This window comes from Bos indicus, chromosome 7 (genome assembly GCF_029378745.1).
Source record: "Bos indicus isolate NIAB-ARS_2022 breed Sahiwal x Tharparkar chromosome 7, NIAB-ARS_B.indTharparkar_mat_pri_1.0, whole genome shotgun sequence".
In the NCBI taxonomy this organism is placed as follows: domain Eukaryota; kingdom Metazoa; phylum Chordata; class Mammalia; order Artiodactyla; family Bovidae; genus Bos; species Bos indicus.
The window spans coordinates 60,359,566-60,373,616 of NC_091766.1; the positions used below are offsets into that span (position 1 = coordinate 60,359,566).

The following is a 14,051-nucleotide window of genomic DNA, read 5'->3' on the forward strand; positions in this document are numbered from 1 at the left end:
CCTAGAACAGAACAGGGCTTGGACACCGCATCTTCTTAACGCAGGTCCAGGCACCTCCATCACACCACAACCATACCGTTCAGATCTTACAGCATAAAAGCTCGGGATCAAAGTCAACTGACTTAAGAATGAAAACAAACCTAAGCAGTAGGATTTCTCTTCTAACAGGATGTGTCTTCCCATGAGTAAAGGAGGATTCATATGATGTGGTAACAGACACAGAAATGACTTACCTTACATTATAAGGAAATTCCTTCCAGCAGGACTTCCCCAATTCATGAACATCATACAAAGAGAATCAGCCACTGGTGAAAGTAACACCTTCACTATAGACTAATGACTATGGACACCACCTTCTACAGAACCAATCACTTAACTCTTTATCCTCACATAAAGATAAAATATAAAGATAAAATACTGATGATACCTACTTCATGGGGTTGTCATTAAATGTATGGAAAATACTTCAGACAATGCCTACCATATGAGTCCCATTCAATAAACACTAGTTACAGTAATAACTGTGTTTTTTAAATCACATTTAACATAATAAAATTCTATTGGCCCCAAGCTGGTCTGACTCTGAGGACACTTTTGAGTTCCTACTCTCTTTTAAGAACTGGGCTAGACAACTTTGTATACAACTCAAAGACAGGGGCTATGTCATAATCTCTCTATCCTGGAGCTCTTTCATGGTCCTTGTCTCTTGAAACTCCATCTCTGACATGCAATAACAGAACCACCTGACAAGTGTTTCTGAGTGACTATTTATAGGTCAACATGTCTATTTTCTCTTATTTATGCTATTATTCGTACCTACTGACTACAGTTGTATCTTCACAATTTTGCTTTTGTGAACTTTGTAGTGTTCTCAAGCCATCTTTGCTTAAGTCTTTGGTCTAAATTCTCCCTCATTCCCTTCTTAATGCCCACGGTTCTGATATGCCTAGCTCATATGAAGCAATCAATTTTACCAAAGTTCCCTTCCTTTCTACTTCACAACTAGTTCTTTTTCAACTAGTTGCATTCAACCCAAGATGGGAGTTTCTTTTGCTGAATTATATATATTCTCTGGGAGATTATAATTTAAGACATAATCTGAAGCTCTGCTTTTCATTAAATGAGATTTTTAAAATTAATTTAATTGGAGGCTAATTACTTAACAGTATTGCAGTGGTTTTTGCCATACATTGATGTGAATCAGCCATGGGTGTACATGTGTTCCCCATCCTGAACCCCACTCCCACCTCCCTCCCCAGCCCATCCCTCAGGGTCATCCCAGTGCACCGGCCCTGAGTGCCCTATCTCATTAAATGAGATTTTTATCATTCAAGAGATGCTAGAAGAACCCAATCTTGTCTTGCCTTTGGTGGACCAGCTTTGACATCTGTACTAGGAAAGTCACATCTTCCCTATCTGTGGCTTCCATTGGCCAAGCAGCCCATAGCCATTCCTACAATGAGCTCCCCTCCATGTCCCCTCTGTGACTCACTGCCCAATTTCTGTCCCCCAGGCTGTGAATTCCCATACCTCTTCCCTGACATCTGAGTTCATTTTCTACTCCTATCAATTACTGTTCTTCTGAAAGGAGTACACACCCATGTTTTCTTCCAAACATGTTCCATAAAGTCATCTTTGTTAGCCTGGAGACTCAGTACGGCTGAATGGTTCAGGGAATGGACAAACTTATGTCTTGACCACAGCTTTCTAGCTGTATGATCTTGTATGAACTGGGTAAATTACTTAGTTTCTCTGAATACCAGTTTCATTTGGAGTGTTGTGGGGAAAGGTGATGCATGTAAGCTAGCACTTAGGAAGCACTCAGTAAATGACAGATATTACATTTATCAAATATAATTACTTGGATTTTAGCCACACTCTGCACTGGGTGTATGCATAGGATTTAACCTTACCCTATTCTCTGTAGAGGCCTCTGTTCGTCACTGGGCACCACTTCCATTTCCTTGTCCCACTCAGAGTTTTTTCTGCCTCTCCCTCAAATATCAGTTTCAAACTCTACTGCTCACATGAGTGAGTACCCTGCCAAGTAAGCCCTCCCTGTCCAATCTCTGCCAAGAGCTTATCATTATTTCATTCTGATCTTAGGTTCAGAAAAATAACTGTTTTGGGATACCATTAGCTCCTCATACCCATCTTACCCTTCTAAAAAAAACCTTGCAATTGAACAGAAAAATAAAACCCCACAGCCACACTCTCCTCCTTCTCCCCATACACTTCCTTCCCTCCTTTCAGTCTTACTTCCAATCACACCTTCTGATGAAAGCCCACTCCTAAAAGTCGCAAGCAGCTTCTATTTTGTCTAATTTTTCACCTCTTCTTATTCCCATCTCCTGGGCTTCTCTGCAGCTCTTTTCTAAATGGATTCTCCTATTTGCAAAGATGGAGAAAGCATGGATTTTGGAATCAGATAAACCTATGTTAAATAACCACTGCTCCATCCATCTGCCAGAAGTCTTTTCTGTCTCTCCTTCCCCACGGCCTCCAATCCCACTGTTATAGGTGCTCATAGCCTCAGGGCTTCTCTTGCTCTAAGGCAAGTGACCCAGCTAAGTCTTGTTCCTTTAGCTGCAAAGCAGGAAGAATGACACCCAGGATTAGGAAACTGCAGTGTGGTAATCAGAGAAGGCAATGGCACCCCACTTCAGTACTTTTGCCTGGAAAATCCCATGGACGGAGGAGCCCGGTAGGCGCAGTCCATGGGGTCGCTAGAGTCGGACATGACTGAGCGACTTCACTTTCACTTTTCACTTTCATGCATTGGAGAAGGAAATGGCAACCCACTCCAGTGTTCTTGCATGGAGAATCCCAGGAATGGCAGAGCCTGGTGGGCTGCCGTCTGTGGGGTCGCACAGAGTCGGACACGACTGAAGCGACTTAGCAGCAGCAGCAGCAGCAATGTGGTAATATTTGCCCAGCAACCAGTGCCTGGCCCATGATAGGTGCTTGCATGCGTAGTCACTTCAGTCGTGTCTGACTCTTTGTGACTCAATGAACTGTGACCTGCCAGGCTCCTCTGTCCATGGAGATTCTCCAAGCAAAAATACTGGAGTGGATTGTCATTCCCTCCTACAGGGGATCTTCCCAGTCCAAGGATCAAATCCATGTTTCCTTCGTCTCCTGCATTGGAGGCAGATTCTTTACTGCTGAGCCACAAGGGAAGCCCTTATTAATTGTTATTTCCCATCTTTTTCTCTAGCTCAATTTTTCTTGCATGATGACTCTTGCCTCATCTTTACATTACTGCTACAGACAACCAAGCCTCTTTTGAGGGCTGCTCTCAGTGTCTATCTTCAGCTATGAGTCGAGCTCCACTCCTGCACTGACTCCTGCTTTTGGTATATTTCCATTTGGAAGTCAACTCATCCTCCAAGTGACCCAATTGTGAACTCATCTTATTCACCACCAAATCAAATCACCCTTCCTGTTTCTCTTTTTTTCTATTAACAACACAACAATGTGAGGAGTTATTGAAGGAAATGGGGCTGTTTGTGAATAAAACTAAATTTGAAGGGGGGGATATGCGATCATTTCTCAAACTAGCTGTCCTGTAGAAGAGTATTAGAAAGACTCTTCAGAAGGCTATACAAGAGGTTAAACAGAGACTAACTGGGGCACAATCTGGAAGAAGCAAACAAATGAAAAGAGCTATTCAGTGACAGAGTAAGAGGTGCCCAGAGACATAATGAAGCAGAGGCTGAGTGGACACAGACTGGGGAGTCCTAGAATGGCTCCTATGGGAACCACAGTAGTAAATTAGAACAACTGTCACTCAAGAGGTTTCCATAGGCATGGCCCTTTTGAAAACTATAGAGAAAAGAACTTGTAGATGTATATATTTTACTTTTTATTCATCTTTTATTCAAATGTATATCTATCATAGCTTTTAATGGGACTTAAGAATTATCTATGCTTGTGGATAAAATATGGGAAGAAGAGGGCCTGATACAATTAAAGACAGTTACTTAAATCTATAGATCTGATTGTGCTTAAACTGCTTAGTGGTTTCTCACTGTTCTTAAAATACAGACTACAATCGTGGTGTGGCCTCAAGGACCGCCCTGCCTTTTACCAGCTCCCTTTGGGCTCCTGCCCCTGTCTTACTGTGGACTCTCCTCACAATGGCCTTTGTACCTTTACCTGGTTAACTCCTTCCTTCTCATCCCTAGCAATCTGCTCAAATATTACTTCCTCAAAACAATCTTTCCCTGTCTCCCACACTACATCCCCATTACAGCTAACCCTAGCACTCTGTACTTTTCACTGGTTACCATCTTCACAGTTCAGTTCAATTGCTCAGAAGTGTCTGACTATTTGCGACCCCATGGATGCAGCACTCCAGGCTTCCCTCTCCATCACCAGCTTCCAGAGCTTACTCAAACTCATGTCCATTGAGTCAGTAATGCCATCCAACCATCTCATCCTCTGTCGTCCCCTTCTCCTCCCATCTTCAATCTTTCCCAGCATCAGAGTCTTTTCCAATGAGTCAGTTCTTTGCATCAGGTGGCCAAAGTACTAGAATTTCAGCTTCAGCATCAATCCTTCTAATGAATATTCAGGACTGATTTCCTTTAGGATTAACTGGTTGGATCTCCTTACAGTCCAAGGGACTCTCAAGAGTCTTCTCCAACAACACAGTTCAAAAGCATCAATTCTTTGGCACTCAGCTTTCTTTATAGTCCAACTCTCACATCCATCCATACATGACTACTGGAAAAACCATAGCTTTGACTAGACGGACCTTTGTTGGCAGAGTAATGTCTCTGCTTTTTAATATGCTGTCTAGGTTGGACATAGCTTTTCTTCCAAGGAACAAGTGTCTTTTAATTTTATGGCTGCAGTCACCATCTGCAGGGATTTTGGAGCCCAAGAAAATAAAGTCTCTCACTGTTTCCATTGTTTCCCCATCTATTTGCCATGAAGTGATGGGACCAGATACCATGATCTTAGTTTTCTAATGTTGAATTTTAAGCCTACTTTTTCACTCTCCTCTTTCACTTAAATGAAGAGGCTCTTTAGTTCTTCTTCGCTTTCTGCCATAAGCGTGGTGTCATCTGCGTATCTGACGTTATTGATATTTCTCCCAGCAGTCTTGATTCCAACTTGTGCTTCATCCAGCCCAGCATTTCACGTGATGTATTCTGCATATAAGTTAAATAAATTGGGTAACAATATATAGCCCTGACATACTCCTTTCCCTATTTGGAACCAGTCTGTTAGAACCATGTCCAGTTCTAACTGTTGCTTCTTGGCCTGTATACAAATTTCTCAAGAGGCAGGTAAGGTAGTCTGGTATTCCCATCTCTTTTAAGAGTTTTCCACAGTCTGTTGTGATCCACACAGTCAAAGGCTTTGGCATAGTCAATAAAGCAGAAGTAGGTATTTCTCTGGAACTCTCTTGCTTTTTCAATGATCCAGTGGATGTTGGCAATTTGATTTCTGGTTCCTCTGCCTTTTCTAAATCCAGCTTGAACATCTGGAAGCTCACCGTTCATGTACTATTGAAGGCTGGCTTGGAGAATTTTGAGCATTACTTTGCAAGCGTGTGAGATGAGTGCAATTGTGGGGTAGTTTGAACATTCTTTGGCATTGTCTTTCTTTGGGATTGGAATGAAAACTGACCTTTTCCAGTCCTATGACCACTGCTGAGATTTCCAAATTTGCTGGCATGTTGAGTGCAGCACTTTCTCAACATCATCTTTTAGGATTTGAAATAGATCAACTGGAATTCCATCACCCCCACCAGCTTTGTTCATAGTGATGCTTCCTAAGGCCCACTTGACTTCACATTCCAGGATGTCTAGGTGAGTGAGCACATCATCGTGGTTATTTAGGTAATGAAGATCTTTTTTGCATAGTTCTTCGGTGTATTCTTGCCACCTCTTCTTAATACTTTCTGCTTCTGTTAGGTCCATACCATTTCTGTCCTTTATTGTGCCCATCTTTGCAAGATCTTTGCCATCTTCACAGTAATGATTAATTATAGGAATTAATTAGCTGTTAATGTGAGCTCTATGAGGGCAGGGTCCTTCTTACCTTGTTCACGATTCTTTTCCAGCATCTAACGTAATGCTTTGCATGTAGTATATGTGCAAAAAAATGTCTGCTGAGATAATGAATAAATAAAAGAAAAAATACAAAGTTCACAGAGTAGAGCTGGGTAAGGCCACTTTCAGCTCCAGGATTTTCCATTTCAGTGATTCCTATTTTAGGGACAGAAACATAGACTTTGTCATTATTCATCATTTCCTTTGCTTTCACCCTTTCTGCAGTCAGACCCCCAATTCTGTTAACTGTTACTGAAAAATGTATCTTGGATGGCTTCTTCTTCAATATCCTGTCATCTCCTGTAAGAGCTTCCTGTTTCTCCTCTCACCTCTCCAGCCTCCTGTAAGAACTATTCTCTATTTGTCTAAAGCTGTGGTTCTTGAATCCAGCTGGAAGAATCATCATCTTCCAGGGATCCTACTGAAAATATACCCCCAGAGGTCTGATCAGTGGGTCTGGAATGAGGTTTGGGAACGTGTACTTTTTGCAGAGCTCACAGGTAAGTCTGACGTGCTTGCTGTTTTCGTGCACAGGCTTATCAGGACCCTTGACCTTGCTCAAACACCTCCCTTGATTACTTGCTCCAGCACTGCCTTTCACACTTTTCAACCAAGTGAAATTCTAGGGTTTGGTCTGTTACCCAAAGTGGCTTCTGAAAGCTTGAAGTGTCTCATTTTATCTAAAGCCAAACAAATTTCTAATATCATCCATAACATACCTGAACAAACACACTCCCCCACCAAAAAAATCTTTGTGCAGTGGACTTGCAGAGACATACCGTGTTTTTCTCAAGGTTTTGTCCCTAACCCCACCCTGCCTTCCACCATGGACTCCCAGGGTATGCGTACTCTAGCCCGAGAGGACAAACCTACAATAAATGTACCAAGCACACAGTGCCAGCAGAGAAATGGATCTGGACACAGAAGCAGAAATACCATGTCCTAGTGAATGGCTCAGCCACTCACTTCTGCAACATAGGTACATACATTTTTATAAGGCTTTTAACTTCTAGAAACCTTTTCACATTTGCCAATTGTGTCCATTCCCACGTAGTGTCGGGGTTGTTCATCAGAGGGCTTCCTTTAGAGCTGGGGCAACTCTGGCAGTCATACAGTTTCTCTCACTCAGCAGTCATCCACAGCGTGGTCACTCTGGGCCAGAAGGAACCTGTGTAACAGCAGGGATATTCAAACAGAGAACTAACCACTAAAATCCTTTCTCTAGGACCCTTTCAGCCTTGAGATTCTCTTCAATAACTTAACTCTGGTAAAGCCTTGTGAACTGGTCAGCTGAGACATTCTCCCAGTTAGACAGATGCAAAAACTGAGGTTAAAAAGATGCCTCTGCTTTCCCCTCTCCCTGAAAGTCAGCGCTCAGCATCACCTCCGTGAAAATGATCTGCCACATCCTCCCTGGACCTTCCCTCTGACTTTAGGTTACCACCACCCTCCTCAGTTTCAGTTCTTAGAATACCGTATTGTACTAACTTAAATGCCTCCTCTGTGTATATATGAAGCCTGTGCTGTGAGACTGTCTCTACATCTTATTTCCAGGGTCTAGCACGTAACAGATGTTTAATAATAATTGCCAACTGAGCACTCACCATGAGTCAGGCAGTTTACATATGTACATTGAGCCATTTAATCCTCTCAACAATCATGAAGCTGATGCAGTTTGACTTTCATGTGTATAAAATATGCCATTAATTTTATTGAGGGAGAAATTCCATCCAAAAATGTTGCCAGCAGTTGTGAGGGGAGAGTATTTGTACAATGTGTAGTTTCTATTTTTTAAAATCACAGCTAGGGCATGTATATGAATTAGAAAGATGTCAATACAACTTTGTGTTAAAAATTTTGTAGTTTATGGCAAAATCTGGTTCTGTGGTAGACTGATAAGTACAGTTCCTGTGAAAGCATGTTTGTGGCCCATGTCAGTGTGTGAATGCACAATAATTTGAAGGTTTTGATATATTTGTGATATTTATCTTCCCTGAGCCCTGCAGTCTCATCACCACCACACCTCCCAACAGAATTTGATGGGAATGTTCATCATGACTTTGCCATTGGTTGCATTTTCAGTTTATTTACTGTAATTTATTTTCAGTACCTACTTTAAAATGTGTCATACGTGTGTATTTTTTTTTAAATATCCCAATTTTACAGATGAAAAGACGTAAGGCCTAGACAGGTCAATTTATATACCCAGCTCTGCCCACCTCCAAACCTAAGTTTTTTACCATGCTCGCCACTGCTTGTCCAGTGGAGAGAGGCATTCCCAGGTCTATTACGTGAAGGACTTGCCAGATAAGCCACAAAGACTTAATAGGTGAAGATTTCAAGGTGGGAAGCAGGGGAGGGAAAGGGAATCTAAACAGTTCCAGGAGGGACAGCTTCCATCAGTGAATGGTACAGCCAGGCAGCTGGTGTGAGACTTTATTTCTTACCCTTCACACTCCTCCCACTATGGCCCTTGTAGTTCTGGTGTTTAGAATTCAAGAAACATTCATCCTCCTGGAACTGGCAAAGATCCTGCCCCAGGAGGGCCCAGGCAGGGTTTTGTCCTCCACCTAAAATTCCATTCGGGGAATCCCAGCCACACCCCAAGTGGGGGTGGAGGTGCAGAGCTTGACTGCCCTAATTCTTCTCCCTGCACAGCTGTCAGGCTGCAGAGGGGGCAGAATGTGGCACCACATTGCAGTCATTCCAGCTCTGGGGAATTTACTGACAGAACGTCCCACAGGAGGCAAGCTCAGGGGCTTTTTATAGCCCTCTAAGAACCTAGGGGAAAACTCATCTCCTGAGAGGGGATAAGTGGGGCACGTGTCTTTTCTGGGCACCATTCCCTCAATCATGCAATCTCAGATGCCCACAGTCCAAATCAGGGTAAGGGTTATGGCTAAGTGAGCAGTGTGGAGTGCTGAAAGCATGTTCGCTGACCAAGGTACAGGGATCCTGACTTGAATCTCCTCCTTGGGCTTCAGTTTCTTCACCTGTCAGGTCGAGGTGTTTATTACAGCATGGGTAGCAGTACACCTTGGCTGTTAGACCAAATCCAGACCCCCACATCTTTTTGTAAATAAAATTGTACTGGCCCACAGCCATGTCCATTCATTTTGTTTTGTCTAAGGCTGCTTTTTTGCCAAAAGAGCAGAGTTGAGTAGTTGCAACAGAGGCCCACATGTGGCCTGAAAAGCCTAAAATATGTACTATCTGGTCTTTTACACAAAAAGTTTGCCAACCCCTGAATTAATCTGTCGAGTTTGGGAGTGTCTGCCTAGAGTACTGTGGTGAGAAAGATTCTGAGGGTGTGTCCAGGCCAAGGAATGAAGCCCTGTCCTCAGATCATTCAAGAGAACGTACTTAAGACTAATATTTGGAAAGGCCCCAGAATGCCATTTACCAGTGTTTTTCAAACTGCATTTAGCCTCAGAATCCTTCTGCAAATAAAATCTTAAACAAAGAGTTGCTTTGGGGGAAGTAGGAATGAAAATACTGAGTACAGTCCACTTCATCTTCCTACTCCCAAGGCAGCCCCCAAAGAAGCCTCCCAGACCCCAGAGCTCCATCTGCAGAACATTTGAAAACCGCCTGTCTAATCTTATGCCTCTCACTTTACAGCCGGGGAAACGGAGGCTCAAGGGGTGGTGTCGCGCCTCAGATCACATGAGGGACTCCCAGTCAGCTTTCCCCAGAACCACTGACTTGGTCAAGAGATGTCAGTGGAGCACAGAGTTCTGCTGGGGAGAAAGCCTGTCCACTGGCCTTGGGGGCCTCAGGGCTGCCACTGGTACATGACTGGCTTTACATGCCCTTGCTGACCCAGCAACCCCAGGGGTTCAGGGCTGGGACACCGCTGACACTTGCCTATGCTTCATGGTGATCTACTCAAGGCTTAGAAAACTTTTTTCTGAGACCACCAGAATCAAAAGAAAAAAATCAAAATTGAATTGGACCATATTCTTAAAAATATTTCATTGATACCAAACATACTTTTGAAAGAACATTGTAAATTTGCTACATCAATTTGTTCATTTTTTCTGTTTTCTTTTTTCAAAAAACTATTATTTAATAGATAAAATATCTTTAAATCAGTGAAATCTTAGAATGGAGAAATTATGATAATTTATACTAAGTCTTTCTTTTGAAGATGGAATCAGATTTATTCATTTGTAGAATAAATATTTATTCTTCCTGCCCATTCTTGTTGAAGAGTTTGCAAAGGGTAGATCCAGCCGACATGAAACCAAGTGGGATTTTTTTTTTTTAAAGCTTTACTTGAAGCAAAAAGAAAACTGATCTAGGGGTGTGCTGGGAAGCCAGAGGGACCGATCGCATTTCCTCACCTCCAGCCAGCAACCAGCTCTAAGGGGTAACAGGGGGAAGCATAGGGTTCCCACACCCCAAACCTCCTAGTGAGGCAGAAAAACTAAGACTGTCACCAATGCCTGTGACATGAAGTCATATCTGGTTAGTGTCCATCAAAGAGAATACATAAAGGCTCAGAAGACTCAAGGGACACTTTTTAGCCAGGAACCTCAGAAACACTGGGGGATTAGCATTCTAAGTAGAGACAATGGCGAGTTGGAAGGGGAGAGGCACAGAAGCCGTGCTCAGAGCACAGGTTGGTCAGTGTGCCTACAGCCCAGAGAAGCAGGCAGAGGTAAATGGGGCCTCAAGAAGGGCTTTATTCTCCAGGTCCACAACTCTGGCTGTGACTGGTAACTAATAATAGAGGCAGCATACTGTGGGAGCCGAGTGCACTGGCTGCGGTGTCAGGTTGCCAGGGTTTGAATCCCCTCTGCTCCTTCTATTTAATACCGGGTCTCAGTTTCTTCAGCTAAAAATGGAGATAACAATCTCCTGTCTGACTATGGGGGACAATTGGATTTCTGCAAGAAAAGCAGTCAGCATGCAGGAAGCACACAATTAAAAAAAAAAAAAGCCAATGTTTAAACAAAACTTCTATAAATGATCTCCTTTCTTTAAATGATCACCTTTCTTTAAAAATCAGGATGGATTCCTCTCACTTCTTGCCTGCCCATCCTGGAAAGGGATGGAATTACAGAGGGAATAAACCACAGGGAGTATAGGGAGCATAGGAAGCTCTTTCATCATCTGAGTCACAAAGGAAACTGGTGTCTAGGCCCTGGGGAGCTCTGAAGCCGTGTGAGCAGGAGGGGGTTATGCTGTGTGTTGCCACTTGGGGAAAATTAAAGCTCACATTAGAGTAGAAAGGGAGAGATTAGAGAAAGGAGACCAGTTAGGAACTGCAGCAAATACTGCATGTGAGCAGCAAACTTCGTAAGACTACCTCACCTTCCTGTTTAAGAACAGAAAAACAGAAAACTTCACACTCCGTCCACTTTCAAAGAGAGCATGTAGAATTGTTGATCTCATGGGAGAGCAGAGGAGACATCTGTCCAGGGTTCTTCAAGACTCAAGACAGTCATTCCCGGGACCTTTAAGCATCATTTTCTCAATCTCACCCCCAGCTCTGGAGGCAGGAAATCACTCTGGGCATCTCCCAAAGCCTCCCAGGGGTGGCTCGGCTCCCTGTGGGCTGCACTCACAGGGGCCTGGCCCAGAACATGATCCAAGGTTAGCACTGGAAGGCTTTTGCAAGCAAGGGGAAGGAAGGAAGGAAGAGAGGGAAGAGGATGGAGTTACCACCTGGGCAGCAGGCAGGGTGGCCATTCTGAGCAGAACCTTTAGCCTCCCACCTAGAATATCTAGACTAAACTCTGGGAGATACCTGAATCCCCTGTGATTACTAACATCAACAACATTAATAGTAACAACCAACCTTTGTAGGAGGTCTCATATGTGCTTGGCACAGAGCTTAACACTTTTTCTACGTTATCTCCCTTTCTGCTCACCACAACCTTCCGACATGAGTGGTCTTATTACCTCTGCCTCACAGATGAGAAAACTGATGTCACCTGCCCGGGGTCGCTGGGCTAGGAAGGACAAACCCCAGGTGTGATTCTGTGTGCTTCTCACCATAGTCACCGGTGTCACAATTACCCACTATACTAACTCACCCCCACCTTCCTGCCAAGAGGCAGTCCACCAAGACTCAGCCCCTCTTGGAAGGGATAGCTGGCTCTCTTCTTAGTTCAAATTTCTGGAAAGTTCCTACATATAGTGGACCTAATAATATGGTCTGGGAGCTGCCACCGCTGGTCTGGACTGTCCTCCAGAGCCCAAGGGAACAAGTCTGCCTCCTCTTGCCTCTTCCCCCATCGCTGTAAGCCTTTCTGCTCTTGGAGAAGGCTGTCACAGGCAGAATTAGCAGCCCTCTGCCTAACCTGTGGTTGTTCCTCTGAATTCTGGGCTGTTAGTTAATCTCTCTGCAGTGCATGTGCTTTGTGCCCATTACGGTACTGGGCACCAGGGAGCAGCAGCAGATATTAAATCAGGCAGCATCTCTACTCTCACAGTTCACACTTTAATGGAGGTCATTGAACAAACTGTCTGCCCTGGAGGCTCTTAACAGGTAACCTCACTTGTCCAGAAGAGCAGGACAGGCCTCCTGGAGGAAGTGGCCTCTAAACTAATTCTCAAAGAATAAATGGGCACCATCTAGGGAATAGGGGAGAGTTTAAATAATGACATTAGTCAGTTTGGTATGTGTCAGGAACTGTTCTAAGCAGTTCATACAACACCTCACTGGACCCTCATGACAGCCCTGTAAGATGTAATTATTATTATTATCCCCATTATTCAGATGTGGAGACTCAGAAAAGTGAAGTAACCTGCCCGGGGTCATATAGTATAGTAGCTGGAGAACAAGACATGCAAAGGAAACACCACGAGCAAACAGTAGTGGGGTGGGGGCTCAGATATTGAAAACAGGTAATAAATAGTAAAAAAAAAAAAAAAAAGTTTTTAAACTCTACTGAACAGAACAAAGATAAATACACTGTTCCCATTAGTGCAGCCTGAGGCCTCTGTTGATAATTTTATAATTCTTTAATCACACGAAGGTTTCTATGGGCTGATTGTCAACCTAACCCTTGCTTTTCTGAATAGGGATGCTCATGTCTTGAATCCTACACACATTCTGTTGTTTGATTGAGGGAAAGGTGGAGCAGATGACACACATGTGATCATTAATGTGATCATTAATCACAACATACCAATTTATAAAAACTTCTGTTTACAGACTGTTTACTATCACTTTCCACAGATACTGTCAGGTTTGAGTCTCACAACAGGCCTAAGAGATAGAGCAGTTACCATCACTCCACTTTAATGCTGAGGACATAGAGGCAACTTGCCGGAGCCCACACAGCCAGTAAGCATGGAGCTTGAGCCCTAGGTTTTTGGCTCCAACTCCTGTGTTTTCCCCTCTACACCAAAACACAGCGAACAGTGAAGGCCAGAAAGATGTGAACCTGGCACCTATGACCTCCAGCAAGCTCTTCAGCCTCTCTAGGCCTTAGTTTCTTGTCAGTAAAACTGAGATAAGAAGAGCTCCTACCATATGCAGTTGCTGCAAAGATGAAATAAACATAATAGGCACAGAGTGTTAGCCATGGAGAATATCCTCACAATGGAGTATCATACAGCACAATAAATGAACACAATGACAGGCAACGATATGGATAAATCTTAGCAGTATCACAGTAAGAAAAAAGTCACAAAAAGTTACCAATAACATTATGCCCTTTTAATAAAGTTTCAGTTCAGTTCAGTCTCTCAGTCCTGTCCGACTCTTTGTGACCCCATGAATCGCAGCACGCCAGGCCTCCCTGTCCATCACCAACTCCTGGAGTTTACCCAAACCCATGTCCATTGAGTCAGTGATGCCATCCAATCATTTATCCTCTGTCATCCCCTTCTTCTCCTGCCCTCAATCCTTCCCAGCATCAGGGTCTTTTCAAATGAGCCACCTCTTCACATCAGGCGGCCAAAGTACTGGAGTTTCAGCTTCAACATCAGTCCTTCCAATGAACACCCAGGACTGATCTCCTTTAGGAT

At 43.5% G+C, this 14,051-nt stretch overlaps 1 protein-coding gene and 1 long non-coding RNA gene across 5 annotated transcripts in view; one reads left to right on the forward strand and one right to left on the reverse strand.

Annotated features, from left to right (window-relative positions):
- Positions 1 to 14,051, reverse strand: part of LOC109562181 (uncharacterized) — a 115,552-nt gene that overhangs the window by 40,499 nt on the left and 61,002 nt on the right. For all 3 annotated transcript variants that reach the window (XR_011567747.1, XR_011567746.1, XR_011567745.1), the window contains exons 4-5: positions 7,083 to 7,233; positions 6,055 to 6,221 (exon numbers count right to left, since the gene is read on the reverse strand). This is a non-coding gene — a long non-coding RNA (uncharacterized lncRNA). The remainder of the gene's footprint in view (positions 1 to 6,054; positions 6,222 to 7,082; positions 7,234 to 14,051) is intronic.
- AFAP1L1 (actin filament associated protein 1 like 1) overlaps positions 1 to 14,051 on the forward strand; it is a 76,244-nt gene that overhangs the window by 3,683 nt on the left and 58,510 nt on the right. The window lies entirely within an intron of this gene.